Genomic DNA, 16,966 nt, shown 5'->3' on the forward strand with positions numbered 1-16,966 from the left:
TGGGGCTTCCCAGGTGGCTCAGTCAGTAAAGAATCCACCTGCAATGTGGGAGACCTAGGTTCGATCCCTGGGTTGGGAAGATCCCCTGGAGGAGGGCATGGCAACCCACTCCAGTAGAATTGCCTGGAGAATCCCCATGGACTGTAGCCCACCAGGCTACTCTGTCCATGGGCTTGCAAAGAGTCAGACAGGACTGAGTGACTAAGCACACACACACATACTCTGTGCCAGGCATTTTTTTTTTTTTCTTATTTTACTTTTTTTTAATTATTATTATTATTATTTTTCCAGTGGGTTTGTTATACATTGATATGAATCAGCCATGGATTTACATGTATTCCCAATCCCGATCCCCCCTCCCACCTCCCTCTCCACCCGATTCCTCTGGGTCTTCCCAGTGCACCAGGCCCGAGCACTTGTCTCATGCATCCCACCTGGGCTGGTGATCTGTTTCACCATAGATAGTATACATGCTGTTCTTTTGAAATATCCCACCCTCACCTTCTCCCACAGAGTTCAAAAGTCTGTTCTGTATTTCTGTGTCTCTTTTTCTGTTTTGCATATAGGGTTATCGTTATCACCTTTCTAAATTCCATATATATGTGTTAGTATGCTGTAATGTTCTTTATCTTTCTGGCTTACTTCACTCTGTATAATGGGCTCCAGCTTCATCCATCTCATTAGGACTGGTTCAAATGAATTCTTTTTAATGGCTGAGTAATATTCCATGGTGTATATGTACCACAGCTTCCTTATCCATTCATCTGCTGATGGGCATCTAGGTTGCTTCCATGTCCTGGCTATTATAAACAGTGCTGCGATGAACATTGGGGTGCACGTGTCTCTTTCAGATCTGGTTTCCTCAGTGTGTATGCCCAGAAGTGGGATTGCTGGGTCATATGGCAGTTCTATTTCCAGTTTTTTAAGAAATCTCCACACTGTTTTCCATAGCAGCTGTACTAGTTTGCACTCCCACCAACAGTGTAAGAGGGTTCCCTTTTCTCCACACCCTCTCCAGCATTCATTGCTTGTAGACTTTTGGATAGCAGCCATCCTGACTGGCGTGTAATGGTACCTCATTGTGGTTTTGATTTGCATTTCTCTAATAATGAGTGATGTTGAGCATCTTTTCATGTGTTTGTTAGCCATCTGTATGTCTTCTTTGGAGAAATGTCTGTTTAGTTCTTTGGCCCATTTTTTGATTGGGTCATTTATTTTTCTGGAATTGAGCTTCAGGAGTTGCTTGTATATTTTTGAGATTAATCCTTTGTCTGTTTCTTCATTTGCTATTATTTTCTCCCAATCTGAGGGCTGTCTTTTCACCTTACTTATAGTTTCCTTTGTAGTGCAAAAGCTTTTAAGTTTCATTAGGTCCCATTTGTTTAGTTTTGCTTTTATTTCCAATATTCTGGGAGGTGGGTCATAGAGGATCTTGCTGTGATTTATGTCGGAGAGAGTGTTTTGCCTATGTTCTCCTCTAGGAGTTTTATAGTTTCTGGTCTTACATTTAGATCTTTAATCCATTTTGAGTTTATTTTTGTGTATGGTGTTAGAAAGTGTTCTAGTTTCATTCTTTTACAAGTGGTTGACCAGTTTTCCCAGCACCACTTGTTAAAGAGGTTGTCTTTTTTCCATTGTATATCCTTGCCTCCTTTGTCAAAGATAAGGTGTCCATAGGTTCGTGGATTTATCTCTGGGCTTTCTATTCTGTTCCATTGATCTATATTTCTGTCTTTGTGCCAGTACCATACTGTCTTGATGACTGTGGCTTTGTAGTAGAGTCTGAAGTCAGGCAGGTTGATTCCTCCAGTTCCATTCTTCTTTCTCAAGATATATAGAAAACCCTAAAGACTCTACCAGAAAATTACTAGAGCTAATCAATGAATATAGTAAAGTTGCAGGATATAAAATTAACACACAGAAATCCCTTGCATTCCTATATACTAACAATGAAAAAACAGAAAGAGAAATTAAGGAAACAATACCATTCACCATTGCAACAAAAAGAATAAAATACTTAGGAGTATATCTACCTAAAGAAACAAAAGACCTATACATAGAAAACTATAAAACACTGATGAAAGAAATCAAAGAGGACACAAACAGATGGAGAAACATACCGTGTTCATGGATTGGAAGAATCAATATTGTCAAAATGGCTATTCTACCCAAAGCAGTCTATAGATTCAATGCAATCCCTATCAAGCTACCAACGGTATTTTTCACAGAACTAGACCAAAGAATTTCACAATTTGTATGGAAATACAAAAAACCTCGAATAGCCAGGCATTTTTCTTAAGTTTTTTTTTATTTCATTTCACTCTAACTCATGAGATCCTCATTACAATTCCTATCTTATATCATGACAATGACCATCCTACCAAGGAGGACCCTGAGGCAGCAGAAGTGAAGTAGCCTGGGGGAACCACAGAGCCAGTAAAGGTGGAGACTCAATGTGGAACCAGGTTATTTGGCCCTAGAGCCCATCCTCTTCCCATGACCCTCTATTGCCTTCCCTACTCCGGGAGTTGGTGATGGACAGGGAGGCCTGGCGTGCTGCGATTCATGGGGCTGCAAAGAGTCAGACATGACTGAGTGACTGAATGGAACTGAGTCATTATGGACAGGTTTCATCACAAAAATAAAATCCTAGTGACAGAACCTGAATGAGAAAAAGCCAGACAACGAAACAGCTAAACTGGGTCTCCATAAGAAATTAACAGGAATTGGGGAACTTGGGTATAGAGCAAAAGACAAAGAAGGACCCAGAATCATCACAGGAAGCTGCCATCCAAGTCCAAAAGATGAGTAAGAAAAAGTTCAGAGATGGAATAGACATAGGACCATTCAAAAAGGAGATGTGTCAAATTTTAAGTTGCTGGATGCGATGCACTGCTGAGTAACCATGACTCACAGGGCCTTGAGAGGGAGCACTTTGGGCAGTAAGGGAATTGAGATGGTGTTGGTAGAGAGCTGCCATAGAGAAAAGGACAACCAGGTCCAAGTAAATTGCAAAAGGTCAGCAGAGATGTCTGGAAGAAAGAGAACCATCCTCCAAAGACCCACAGACATGAGATGACCCACCATAAAGGGGATGGAGACTCAAGCCAATTTCACTCGGTCTTTTTTTTTTTTAACTGCACTTATAGGATCTTAGTTCCCCAACCAGGAATTGAACCCACACCCTCTGCATTGGAAGCTCAGAGTCTTAACCAGTGGACCACCAAGGAAGTTCCAATTTCACTCAGTCTTAATGGACAATCTCACTGCAACAAGCTGGAAGAGATGGGGACACCCAGAGAGCTGACATCTGGGTTGGGCTGGACTTAAAAGCTTCTGATTTCTAAAATTAAACACCATCCAATAACTATTGAATGCCTACTGAACACCAGATCTTATTTAAGATACTAGGGATAGAAAAACAGTGAGCAAAACACACTTGACCCCTGCCCCACTGGAGCTTATAATCTAACGGGGAATGTTGAAAATTAAGCAATAAAATGCACCACAGTAAGAAAATAAGTACAGTAAGAGAGATCCAAGTGCTAGGGGATGAGATAGCCAAGGTCCCTAAGCTAGTGGAGAAGTCGTAACGCTTATCTTGAATTGAAAACCATAGCAACAGGAAGAGGTCTGCTTATACAGATGGGAGGAAGGGAAAGCACTGGGGGAAATCGGAAAAGAGCCCTGCATGTTTGGGAATGGCCAGGAGTGCACATCGGGAAGATAACGGGAGTGGTGGCAAGAGACGAGTCTGTTGGAACCCCCTTGGCAGTCCAGGGGTTAAGACTTCACTCTTCCACTGCAGGGGGCAAAGGTTTGATCCCTGGTCAGGGAACTAAGATCCTCACGTCCCAAGGAATGGCCAAAAAATAGAGAGAGAGAGAGAGATGAAGCTACGGAAGGTACGTAAGATCAGGTTATGTGGGGCTAGGAAGGCACAGTGAAAAATCTGGAATAATAAGAAGACAATTCAAGGGTCTTCTGTTGGTCTAGTGGCTACAACTCCACACTCCCAGTGCAGGCGGCCCAGGTTCAATCCCTGGTCAGGGAACTAGATCCTGTATGGCATAACCAAAGATCCCATGTGCTGTGACAAAAAGATCCTCCGTGCCACAACTAATACCTGGCTAATTAAAACAAATAAATATTTTCTAAAAGATAAACATTTTCAAAATAAATTTAAAAAGAAGACAATTCAAATGTTGAATAATATCAAGTAATGATATGTTTAAATGAGAGCCGCAAATTTCTTAAAAATTAGGTGACAAGGGCATTAAAGTTATATTTTCTTTTCCTGAGCCACAGGTCTGGGATGTTTTTCAGTTGATAATAAAGTTTTCACTCCTGCAATGAGATTTATTCTGAAATCATACCTAACCATCTTTGCATAGGAGGCAAATTTGCATGGTACTGATCAGCAAAGGTCATTCTCTGTACAATATGGGGACTGAACCCATATTTATCACCCTTCCATCTACTGTGTTGATTCAGATCCCCCAAAATTATTTTACCTATTCAAAATACAACTTCAATAAATAAATAAAATACAACTTAAGTGTCGGTCAAAAATTCTTCTAAGGAGTTTGCAAATATTAACTCATTTAATCCTCAGAACAACTCGGTAATCCTATTATTATCCCCATTTTACAGATGAGAAAACCAAGGTTTACAGCAGTCACATAGCTCATAAGTAGTAGATGATTCCAACCAGCAGACTGACTTCAGAGTCCATGCACTCAAAACAGTATCCCATGAGGGCTAAATGATTGATTTGGGGAAGACTAAAGACATGATGGTCAGACGTACTTGAGGTAATTCAGGATTTCCTCGTTCTTGGCACTTTTCTGATGCTCGAATTGGTTGCACAGGAAACTGAGCAAGACCACAAGATGGGCTCTGGTCCTGTCCATCCCAGCCTCCCCTTTCCCAGGCCACAGTCCCCTACTAATAAAGTGCCAAGTGCAATCAGGGAAAAAAAGACAACAAGGTCCAGAGAAAATACAGACCCAGGTAGGCGTGACATGCAGTTGTCATTTGAACAAATGTTTATTGAGCCTGGGCCAGTCTGGAATACAGTCTTGAATCTGGCCTGGTCCCTTCTTTCCCCACCTAGAGCACAATCTAGCAGGTGAACAGACATTAAACCAAAATAACAACCCAAGTGAGAACAGTGATGAGCGGAGAGAGTGTTAATGCATAGCAGGTGGCCCTCTCACTCCCTTCAGGACAGAGGTGCCACTAGAAGAAAATTCCTACAAAGGATGATAGTAGAGCATCCACTGAATGGTAAGTGAGATCTGACCAGCTGGGCAAAGAAGGGAGGTACACACAAGTACACAGTGACTTTGTTTAAGGAATAGAAAATTGTTCAGCTTGGCTACAGACGGGATCACCACAGGGAATGGCAGAAAACGGGATGGGAGAAGTGGGATGTTCCAGGCTTGTCTGAGCAGGACTGTGCCCTGATAAACACTCAGAAAACAGCCATGCTCTCAGAAAGCACACATTCTGCTCATATAATCAATCTAGTGACACGTATGTATACCCTGAGAACAGAGGCTCAGAAGTCTCTGGATCTTAAGGGGTTTCCTTGACCAGAAACTTGGGCTAAAATCTTCCTCCCCAGGGTCCTGGGTCTTGGCCCTTGGGCCCAATTTTGAAACTGTAGCATCCCTCAGGTTTCCTCCCCTTGGACCTAGCATCAAAGTCTTGTGAGTAATTTGTCGATTATTCCATGTAAGATGGAGCGATACCTTATGAAACGGTGCTTACTTCACCTCAGGACTTCCATCTCTTGGAAAAACAACTGAACTCTGGACCAAGGATAAAAACTAATCCCTAAATCCTAGCATAATCATTTGGAAATACTGTATCAATTTTGTTCACATCAAATACCCAGAGGCCTGTTTCAGACCTGCATGCATGTGTCTTCCAACAACCTCCAAGCCACTCTGAGTTTTAACATCTCTCCTCTAATGATAATAGTCAAAACAATTCCACTTTTTAATTAATTGTTTTGATTTAAGTATTATGCCTGGAAGAGACTTTAAGCCAAGAACATAATTTGACAAACCTAATTACACACTTCATACATAAATACATATGTATGTTCAAATGAAAAGGCCAGGTTGGAATTGAAACCACATAAGCGTAAAATTAATTAACATGACTATATGCTATTCACTATTTAACACAAAGAGCTTTGCAATAACTTTTATTCTTGGTGGCTTCCAACCACCTCACGGGGAGCACTAATACCATTTTACCACAAATATTGCAAACAAAAGGGGATCTGTAGAGATTACAAGGTGGCCAAGGTTTTGTGTGAAGTGAAGCAGAATATTGAGACAAAAATGTAGGTAATTCAGGAGAGAGAAAAGCTAATGAGAAAAAAAAAAAAAGAACATCGATTCCAAACTCCCCACTGTACAGAGGAGAAAACAGAGATTCAGAGAGAGTAGGCAGTTGAACTTCAGGTACATGGCCTGTGAGCAGAGAACCAAGGTCATAGACACATTCTCTCATGTCTGGTTCAATGTTCTTTCTAAGTCTTTGCTTGTCAAATTCATCTAGACATGACCCCAGAGGGTCACAGAAGGGAGACACCAAGGGTGTGCAGTCATGCCATAAAGCATGTGTATCATGTATATCTGAGGACTGGAGAGGAAATAATATTATTTTATTTATGCAAACTTTATATCACTCAATATTTAACTATTAGAACAATACAGATGTAGTATAGATTTTGAATTTTTTAATTGCATGAATGTTTTTCAAAATACAACAGGACACTTCACAGAAAGGTTGTGCTTTTGTAGAAATCTCTTTGGACCCCTCCCCCGAGACTTCTCCAGGAAGCACAGTGCCCCTGCTCCCTGCAGCCCAGACACAGCTTGCCTGCTCCAGGGAATCAGGGCATCCTGGGAACACGGACCAAGTTCTTCTCATTCAACCTCCCTCAGACCAGTCTGGCCCTAGAGAGCCTAAGAAGTGGGCTGGGAATGGGAAACCTTTGGGAGGGGTTAATCCCAAGGCCTGGGTCATCCCTCTCCAAAAGAAGGTAAAGGAAAGGGGCTAACTCACAGCAGAAGCAGTAAAAGTGAGAGCCAAGCTCTGAGAGCTACAAAGCAACCGCTGAAAAGTGAAAGTGTTAGTCATTCACGAGTGTCCAGCTCTTTGCAACCCCACGGACTGTAGCCCGCCAGGCTCCTCTGTCATGGGGGTTCTCCAGGCAATTCTACTAGAGTGGGTAGTCATTCCCTTCTCCAGAGGATCTTCCCAACCCAGGGATCAAACCCAGGTCTCCTGCATCAAAGGCAGATACTTTGCCATCTGAGCCACCAGGAAAGCCCACAAAGCAACTAAGTCTCTGCAAGTAAGAGGCAGCCTGTCAGAAGTATTAACAACCAAAAGAGCAGAGATATATTCTGACAGTCTAGTTAAAACACAAAGGTCTTGTATTCATTCTTAATGGCAAAAAAAAAAAAAAGAAAGGCTCTCTCTGCCATGGACATGAGGAAAACCTGAATCAGCCACCTGGCCAGACCCAAGAGACCATCCTACAGCAGGGTCTTAGGAAACTACAGTTTAGGATATAAAGGGCACAATCCCAGTACATGGTCATGGATCAAAGCCATTGTGGTCACTCAGCACTTCTTGGCCTCCTTTTAAGGTTCCTACATGTACATCAACCATACTATGCTCCATGCTAGAGTTATTCTCTCCCTTGCAATCTCTCCCTGTTCTTGGCTTTAAGAAAAATCTTCCGCTTTCCCTTGCAAGCCCCTCCCAGCCTCCAGGTTTCAGGGGCTACATCTATGAGTTTTTGTCTGTTTCATCTTCTGTTTCCGTTTCAAACTACTAATTCCATCTTCATCCTGTAGCTGCCCATATAACAGTTATATTAATACTATACCTTAGATCACTGCTTGGAGAAGGAAATAGCAACCCACTCCAGTATTCTTGCCTGGAGAATTCCATGGACAGAGGAGCCTGATGGGCTACAGTCCATGGGGTCACAAAGAGTCGGACACAGCTGAGTGACTTACTTTTTTTCTTTCTTTAGATCGCTGCTAGATCACACATAACAGCAGCTTAGTAACTTTCATTCTTATTTTTCATCAGTTGTATTTATCAGGTCGAAAATTAAATCTCTTGAAAACATTTCTGCCTAAGGAAATCACTTCCTCCTTTCTCTGTGATTAATTTTTCTTTGCTCATGTAACTTTTAAAAGTACTTGCTGCCTTTCCAGAAGGTCAAATGTGTTTGATTTTTTTAATTCTATTAACTTATCAGTCATAGAACCTCAGATATCGCCAACAAGGCAAATTATAATAGAACTGAGAAATAACAACTTAGAAGCTTTAAAAAGGCAGTTTAATCAGCATTATAATCACCAGGCTCAGAGGCACTCAGAATTGAGGGCAGGAGTGAGATGCTAAACTGAAAATCAGAATTAAATGAAGCCTGCTTGTTATTAATAAAACCTCCATTCTACGTCCAGGATGCTAACAGCCAGGCACACATCTATTGGCAGGAGACAAGGAATTTAGGGGAGAAACTGAATGGCTCAGAGAAAAGACCTAACAATCATGATCTTTAAGGCTTCCCTGAACATAAGGTCTGCTTATAACCTGTCATATCAGAGAAGCCCACCTTATGTGCACAGAGTTTTCTATCAGCAGTTTTGTGCCTCACATTTAAATGGGAAAGACAACCAAGGATGATTAGAAATTTGAGGAAAGAATTCAAAGTATGGAAGTGTAAGATCGTAAAAATAAACAGAAAAGAAGAACTTGGCAGAAATCAATAAACTATAAACAAAGCAAAGATGAAACTTTAAAGCCTGTATTAAGTGTGCCCAGGAAGTGAAAAGAATGTAGTGCATTCAAAAAACAGAAGAAGCTAATACTTTTTAAAATAGCAATGGGAGCACAAGAAAGAGTTACTGGAAATTTTTAACTAGATACGAAAGCAAAAAAGAAAAACTCAGTAAAGTTTGGAATGTGATCTCAGCCAAGGAAATCTCTCAAAGTTGGAGAAAAAAAAAGACAAAGACATGGAAAATAAGAGATGAGTAAGAAAGTTAGAGAATCAGTTCAAGAGATTTAACCTGAAACAGAACAAGTTCCATTAAGAGAGCACAGAGAAAAACAGAGGAAAGGAGCCATCAAGGAAATAATACAAAAAGACCCACCATGTTCCAAGCACAGTGAATAAGAAAAGACTTGTACCAGGAATAAAGATTCTCAAAGTTCCAAGGAAGAAAAAAGAAAGGCAGGGTAAGGCAAAAATAAGCCTAAGATGGGAGAACTAAGGAAGAGCATCCAACAGCCAAAGGGGTGAAGACAAGTCCTGGGACAGCAGCTGTGCATCAAGCCTAGAGCTCAGCCCAGCCAGAGGAGAGCAGGAGGACACAGCTGCAGGAGGAAGGCTGCATAAGGAAACAGTGGGACCAGTAGGATGAACGACGTGCCTGAGCATTTGGAAAAACCAGTAGTAGCATTTGACAGCTCGATGAAAGCATTTGGGAAATACCGTGTAGCAATAAGTGCAGAGACAAAGTCAATAGGAAAAAATGAGATATTAACAATTCCAGGAATAATATAAATTTAAACATAGATGGGATCTCATCATTTAATTACTGACGAAATTTCACTGATTAAAAAAAAGGAAAAAAAGAAGTAAAAAACAATAATTTCAGTGATTATCTTTAAATGTTATAGTCAACCTGAAAAAAATTAGCACAAGAAAAGAAACTTATCATACAACTCATAATGGTCCAGGAACACAAAACATTTATAATCATCATAATAATGTAAGCAGGGGTTATTTAACCAAAATTTGTGACATAACTATTTTAGGGAAATGGGTGTGGTAACTAAGTCATTTCAGTACTGTCTAATTATTTTTGTGCACAGGTAGCTTTGATAAAAGTAAACATTAAAGTGAATTTTAAAAGCTATTAAAATAGCATGGTGTTCCTCAAAAAATAAAAATGGGGGACTTCCCTGGCAGTGGTTTGCATCTCCACTGCAAGGGGTAAACATTCAATCCTAGTCAGGGAACTAAGAACTCATATGCCAAGTGAGAAGGCCAAAAAAACATGAAGTTACTGTATGATCTCTGGCGATGTACCCAAAGGAACTGAAGCAAGGTCTATTATCAAAGAGATATTTGCTTATCAATGTTCAAAGTAGCCATATTTGCAGTAGCCAAAATAAGAAGCATCCATCAACCATCAACAAATGAATGGGTAAACAAAATATGATAGATCCATACAATGAAAATATCACTCAGATTAGAAAGGAAGGAAATTCTGACACGTGCTACATTGTGGATAAACCTTGAGGACATTATGCTACATAATATAAGCCAGTCACAAAAAGACATATACAACATGATTTCACTTATATTCTAATTCTGTGAATGTGTGAGGTCAAATTCGCAGAGACAAAAAGTAGAAGAGTAGTTCCCAGGAGCTATAAGTATGGTGGAATGGAAAGTTGTCCTTTAATGGGTATAGAAGTTTCAGGTCTGCAAGATGAAAAAAGTTCTGTAGACTGCTTGCACAACAATGTGAATGGACTGAACACAAATGAACTATACACTTTTACATGGTTAAAACGGTAAATTTCATGTTCTGTGTATTTTAGCCACAATTTTTTAAATGTTTAAGGGAAAAAGCATGATGATCCCAAAAGTAAAACGTTTAAATTCAGGCCAATGCAGGGGACATGGGTTCGATTCCTGATCCGAGAAGATCCCACATTCCTAGGAGGAACTAAGCCCCTGCGCCACAATTACTGAGCCTGTGCTCCAGAGTCCAAGAATCAAAACAACTAAAGCCTGAGCGCCTAGAGCCCGTGCTCCGCAACAAGAGAAGCCCCCGCACTGAGAGGTCCACGCACCACAACTGGAGAGGAGCCCCCGCTCACCGCAACCAGAGAAAAGCCCATGCAGCAGTGAACACCCAGCACACCAAAAACCAAATAAATCAACACAACTCTAAATTCAGAAATGAAAATTTTTAACGTACATAAAAGCGAGTTTTTATCTAGCAATTGACTTTAAATTTCACTGATAGTCCTAAAATGTTATTCTCAACATGAAAAAAAAAATTTTTTTACAAATATGTTTCCTTTCACACATTAGTAAAGCAGTGAAGAATGAAATGTTGTTGCCATTTTGCTGCTGTTATTGATTTTAATAATGTAACTTCACAATAGTTATCATGTTTTAGTTTAATTCACTGTAATAGCACAAATCCAGGTGATCATGATATGAACCAAAGTATAAGAGAAATTCCAAATACAGGCCAAATAAAGGAAATTACCTGTTTTACTATAAAAAGTGAAAAACACAAATCAAAATATTTTTTATAAATAATAAAGTTTCTTTCAAATTGCATTAGCTGCATATCCTTGGCTCTAAGTTTTGCCTAATAGCTATCCCATCCATAATTTTTAAAAAGAGGAAGAATCTGAAAATTTAAACAGAGGTTTCGTTCTGTTTTATATAGAGAAACCATCAAGAACTGCTATCCTAGCCTACTTGAGTTTCAAATATTTATTAAGAATCTATAACACACGAACACTGTTCAGGGCAGGACAATGTGGGTGGGGAGCGGGGTTGCACCATGAGACCCACAGAAAGTCAAGAAACTCTTCCCGAATCTTCTTTCAAGTAATGAAGCACCTTCCTGTGCCTAAATTGAGTATGGATATTGTGATTAAATGGATATGATTAAATGGATGTGATTAATATGGATATGATTAAAATCGAGCTTCCCTGATGGCTCAGTAGTAAAGAATTCACCTGCCAATGCAGGAGACCTGGGTTCAACCCCTGGGTCTAGAATATCCCCTGGAGAAGGAAATGGCAACCCTCTCCAGTATTCTTGCTTGGGAAGTCCCACAGACAAAGGAGCCTGGCGGGCTACAGTCCATCGGGTCACAAAGAGTCAGACATGACTTAGTGACTAAACACCGTTCTGTTTTTATCAGGTAACTCAACAGTTTATATAAATAAATGAGAAAAGTAACAGCCAGTCACCTACCTAAAAAATACATGGATCCTGTATACCTTCTCCTCCAAAATATAACTGAAGATTAGAGTTTCATTCCATCAAAAACTGGAGAGCGTCCCTCTGCCTTCAAGAGATATTCCTGTTTTTTCTGCCCCTACTGTCTTGGGGATTCTTTGTTGTTCAGTGTTTCCAATTCTGTACTCTCATGACAAAAAGCCACAGATTTCATTCACATAAAACAATTGTACAACACCTACACTGTTCTCACCACTGTTCTGAGCATTTTGCAAATAATAACTAATTTAATCCTCATAAAGCATTAGGTAAGATATAGGCTTCCCTGGTGGCCCAGACAGTAAAGAATTCACCTGCAGTGCAGAAGACCTGGGTTCAAGCCCTGGGTCAGAACGATCCCCTGGAGAAGGACAAATTCCAGCTCCATAGAGGAATCAGATGGAGAGGGAGGTGGGAGGGGGGATCGGGATTGGGAATACATGTAAATCCATGGCTGATTCATATCAATGTATGACAAAACCCACTGGAAAAAAAAATAATAAAAAAAAAAAATAAATGCAGTGTGCCTAGATAATTGCTTAACTACTATGAGTCTGTTTTCACACCTATAAAAGAGACCATAATATCTATTGCATAGGCTTGATGGGGAGATTAAATGAGATAACATAGTAGTAATGTGCCTCTCACACTGGACATATTCAATAAGCTACAACCTTTTTAGATCGAAGGTTCTAATTGTCATGTATGACATGACAATTTTTTAAATTTTTCTATGAGAGACTCTCAAGTAATTAAACAAATTTTTAAAAATTCTAGAAGAAACCTAATAAGCAAAGAGTAATTCTAACTCTGGAAACTATAAAATTAACAATTTAATTCAATATTCAAGTAAGTTTTCTGGGCATGACATAAATTAAATGGTTATGGTCTCCATATACTGCAACCACATAGAAATAAAAAAGAGGGTATTCAGAATAACCTACTTGACCTTCTAAATAAAAATCAATCACTTATCACTAGAAATATCATCCTGTTATTTCATTTATTGAAAGTGCAAAGAGGAAAGTAAAGTATTACAGATGATATCTTACCAATTCAATGTACTACAATATCATAGTAGTATCATTTGTTTTTTTCACTCTTTTCAGACCCTTGGTGGGACTGTGTTTCTCTGACCCCTTGAACTGGATGTGGACATGCGATTCACTTTGAGCACCAAAGAATTGATGCTTTTGAACTGTGGTGTTGGAGAAGACTCTTGAGAGTCCCTTGAACTGCAAGAAAATCAAACCAGTCAATCCCAAAGGAGATCAGTCCTGAATATTCATTGGAAGGACTGATGCTGAAGCTGAAACTCCAATACTTTGGCTAACTGATTCGAAGAACTGAATCATTGGAAAAGACCCTGATGCTGGGAAAGACTGAAGGCAGGAGGAGAAGGGGATGACAGAGGATGAGACAGTTGAATGGCATCATCAACTCGATGGACATGAGGTTGAGCAAGCTTCGGGAGTTGGTGATGGACAAGGAAGCCTGGCATGTTGCAGTCCATGGGGTTGCAAAGAGTCGGACACAACTGAGCAACTGAACTGAACTTGGGCAGTGAAATGTGAGTAGAAATGGTATGTGTCTCTTGCAGGCAGAAGCATTTAATTACTAGGTTGATACTCTGCAGAACTCCATTCATGTTTCCTGGGAATCACAGATGCTCAGACTGAGTTGGAATTACCATCATCCTGAGTGTTTCTGCATGACTGAGATAAGCATAGCCCTCCTGTCAATTCTCATTGATCAGATGGCATGGGCAAAAAAGTAAATTTTTGTTACATATAAGCCATCAAAGTGTACAGGCTGTTTGTCATTGTGACTTCACCTAGCCTATCCTAATAACAGAATAATGGGACAACTTATCTAAAAAGTGAGTTATTGCTGCAGACTGACTCATCTCATTTATGTCACAGAATGTGGATTAATCAACTCAACCACTGGGTGTCAGAAAAAACAAATGTGGTTGATTGTATCACTGTGCTCCCACTCTTTAGTCAGTAGCTGCCTCTCATCTTCAATATTTATTCTAATTTTAAGGGATTTGTTTCTTTGATGTTAAATACTATTGAACCTATTTTAAACATTATTTGGCTTTCACAGGCTTGAGAAATTGCTAGACGTATTTAATAAACTGTCAGTATGTTATTTAGGCATTAAGATTATCCATGCCTCAACACGGGCCTAAGTTGTCTGGATAAACTATAAACCTTTCTCTTTTTGACTCTCCAGGAAGAAATAGTGATGGTGGCTTCCCACTGCTTACTCACTTATCATGGGGTCATAAAGAGTTAAAACTCTGAAACACATAGAAGCCTACTAAAGAGATAAGTACACATCAGCTTTTTATTACATTGAAAAGCTGCAATGATCACAGAACAGATCCTAGCCTAAAGATTCAAAGCAAGCTTTCATAAGAAAAGCTCACCAGAGGGTTACAAAGACAAATCATATCTTCTCTCACCCCCACCAAACAAAAAGTGTCTCCTATTTCCTAGCCAAGTCCCAGGTTTGCAAGCTCAGTCACAAGCTCAGCTGGAACTCTACAGGATAAAACATAATTGATCCCCCACAAATTGCTGCAGAGTTCAGTGTGAAAATCAAAAACTTTCATTGAGCCTTTTAACACAGCTAGAGTGAGTTATAAAACCCTAGTCCATGATCAGGCTTCCCTTGAAGCAACAGATTCCTGGAAAATTTGCATATAAATCATAAAGAAATAAACAAAAATAGACCCAAACAAATTTATGGTTACCAAAGGGGAGATGTGCTCAGATGCTTCAATGGTGGCTGACTCTTTGCAACCCTATGGACTGTAGCCTGCCAGGGTCCTCTGTCCACAGTTTTCTCCAGGCGAGAATACCAAAGGGAAAGGCAGGGATAAATTAGGAGTTTGGGATTAACACATGCACACTACATAATACAGATAGTCAACAAGGACCGGTCTAGCACAGGGAACGATACTCAATTTTGTAATAACCCATACAGGAAAAGAATCTGGCAGTGCGCCCCACAGTCCCGCAGATCTGTCTCTCGCTTCAACAATGTTCAGATAGAAGAGACCCAGGGACACCCCTCGCTCCAGTCTCTGGCCACCCTCCAACATTTTTTCCAGTCCCAATCTTCAGAATCAGCCACTCAGCTATCCTCGATCACTGGGACCAGCCAACACCATGTTTTGAGCTTAACTCTTTACCCATCAACCATGAGCTCCCAGATGCATTAGAATTATTCTGTCAAGAGGGAGGCTGTCAACTGCCTGGTCAACATGCATCTGCAGGCCTCCCACACCTACCTCTCATCTATTTCAACTGCGACGATATGGCCCTGGCATGGGCCACTTTTTCCCCCAGATTGGTCAGGAGAAGCAAGAGGGTACTGAGTCTCTCAAAAATGCAAAACCAGCACAGCAGCTGCGCTTTCTTCCAGAACGTGCAGAAGATGTCTCAAGATGAGTGGGGTAAAATCCAGGATGGTATGGAAGCTGCCATTCTCATGAAGAAGAACCTGAAACAGGCCTTTTAGGACCTGCATGGCCTGGGGTCTGCCCATGCAGAACCCACCTCGGTGACTTTCGGGAGAGTCACTTCCTGCAGGAGCAGGTGAAACTCATCAAGAAGATGGGTGACCACCTGACCATCCTCTGCAAGCTGGTTGGTCCCCATGTGGGGTTGGCTGAGTACAGCTTGGAAAGGATCACAAGCACAACTAGGAGCCTCTGGAGCCCAGTGGTGTTTGAGGAGCCCCTCTGGTATTAGGACTTCTGTCTGGAGCCCTAGGCAAATTTCTAACCACCCTGGAGCCCTCTCCCAAGCCTTGGATCAAATGGAAACAATAAAGTTTTTTGCAGCAAAAAAAAGAAAATAAAAGAATCTGAATATATATATATATACACACACACACACATATATATATCTACATATATATATATATATATAACTGAATCACTTTGCTGTATGCCTGAAACTGACACAACATTAAATCAACTATACTTCAGTAATTAATAAACAAATCATAGATAGCCAGCCATATTAGATATGTCTAAATATTTATATTTCTAGAATACATATTTACATATATATATAACTAGCAAATAAAAGGAGTACCTACACAGTAAAACATTTCACACAATGATTAATCACTTTCTAATATCCCTGTATTAATCTCAAAATTTATAGTATTGGCCCTGTTTTATAACTTTGCATAAATGTCTAGAGATCAATTGCTCTAACAAAAACACCTAACTGCCTAAGCATTTTGAACAAGTAGTCACGTTAAGCAAAAACCCACGGGGACTCCAGACAACTACAAGTAGTCACGTTAAGCAAAAACCCACGGGGACTCCAGACAACTATTTTTCATTTTTAAGCCAGGACATGGAAGCAACCTAGATGTCCATCAGCAGACGAATGGATAAGAAAGCTGTGGTACACATACACAATGGAATATTACTCATCCATTAAAAAGAATACATTTGAATCAGTTCTAATGAGATTGATGAAACTGGAGCCTATTATACAAGTGAAGTAAGCCAGAAAGAAAAACACCAGTACAGTATACTAACACATATATATAGAATTTAGAAAGATGGTAACTATAACCCTGTATGCAAGACAGCAAGAGAGACACAGATGTATTAAACAGTCTTTTGGACTCTGTGGGAGAGGGCCAGGGCAGGATGAGATGGGAGAATGTCATTGAAACATGTAAATTATCATATGTGAACCAAATCACCAGTCCAGGTTCAAAGCATGATACAGGATGCTCGGGGCTGGTGCACTGGGATGACCCAGAGGGATGGGATGCGGAGGGAGGTGGGAGGGGGGTTCAGGATGGGGAACACATGTACACCCATGGCAGATTCAAGTCAATGT

This window comes from Cervus canadensis, chromosome 6, assembly GCF_019320065.1.
Source record: "Cervus canadensis isolate Bull #8, Minnesota chromosome 6, ASM1932006v1, whole genome shotgun sequence".
NCBI lineage: Eukaryota > Metazoa > Chordata > Mammalia > Artiodactyla > Cervidae > Cervus > Cervus canadensis.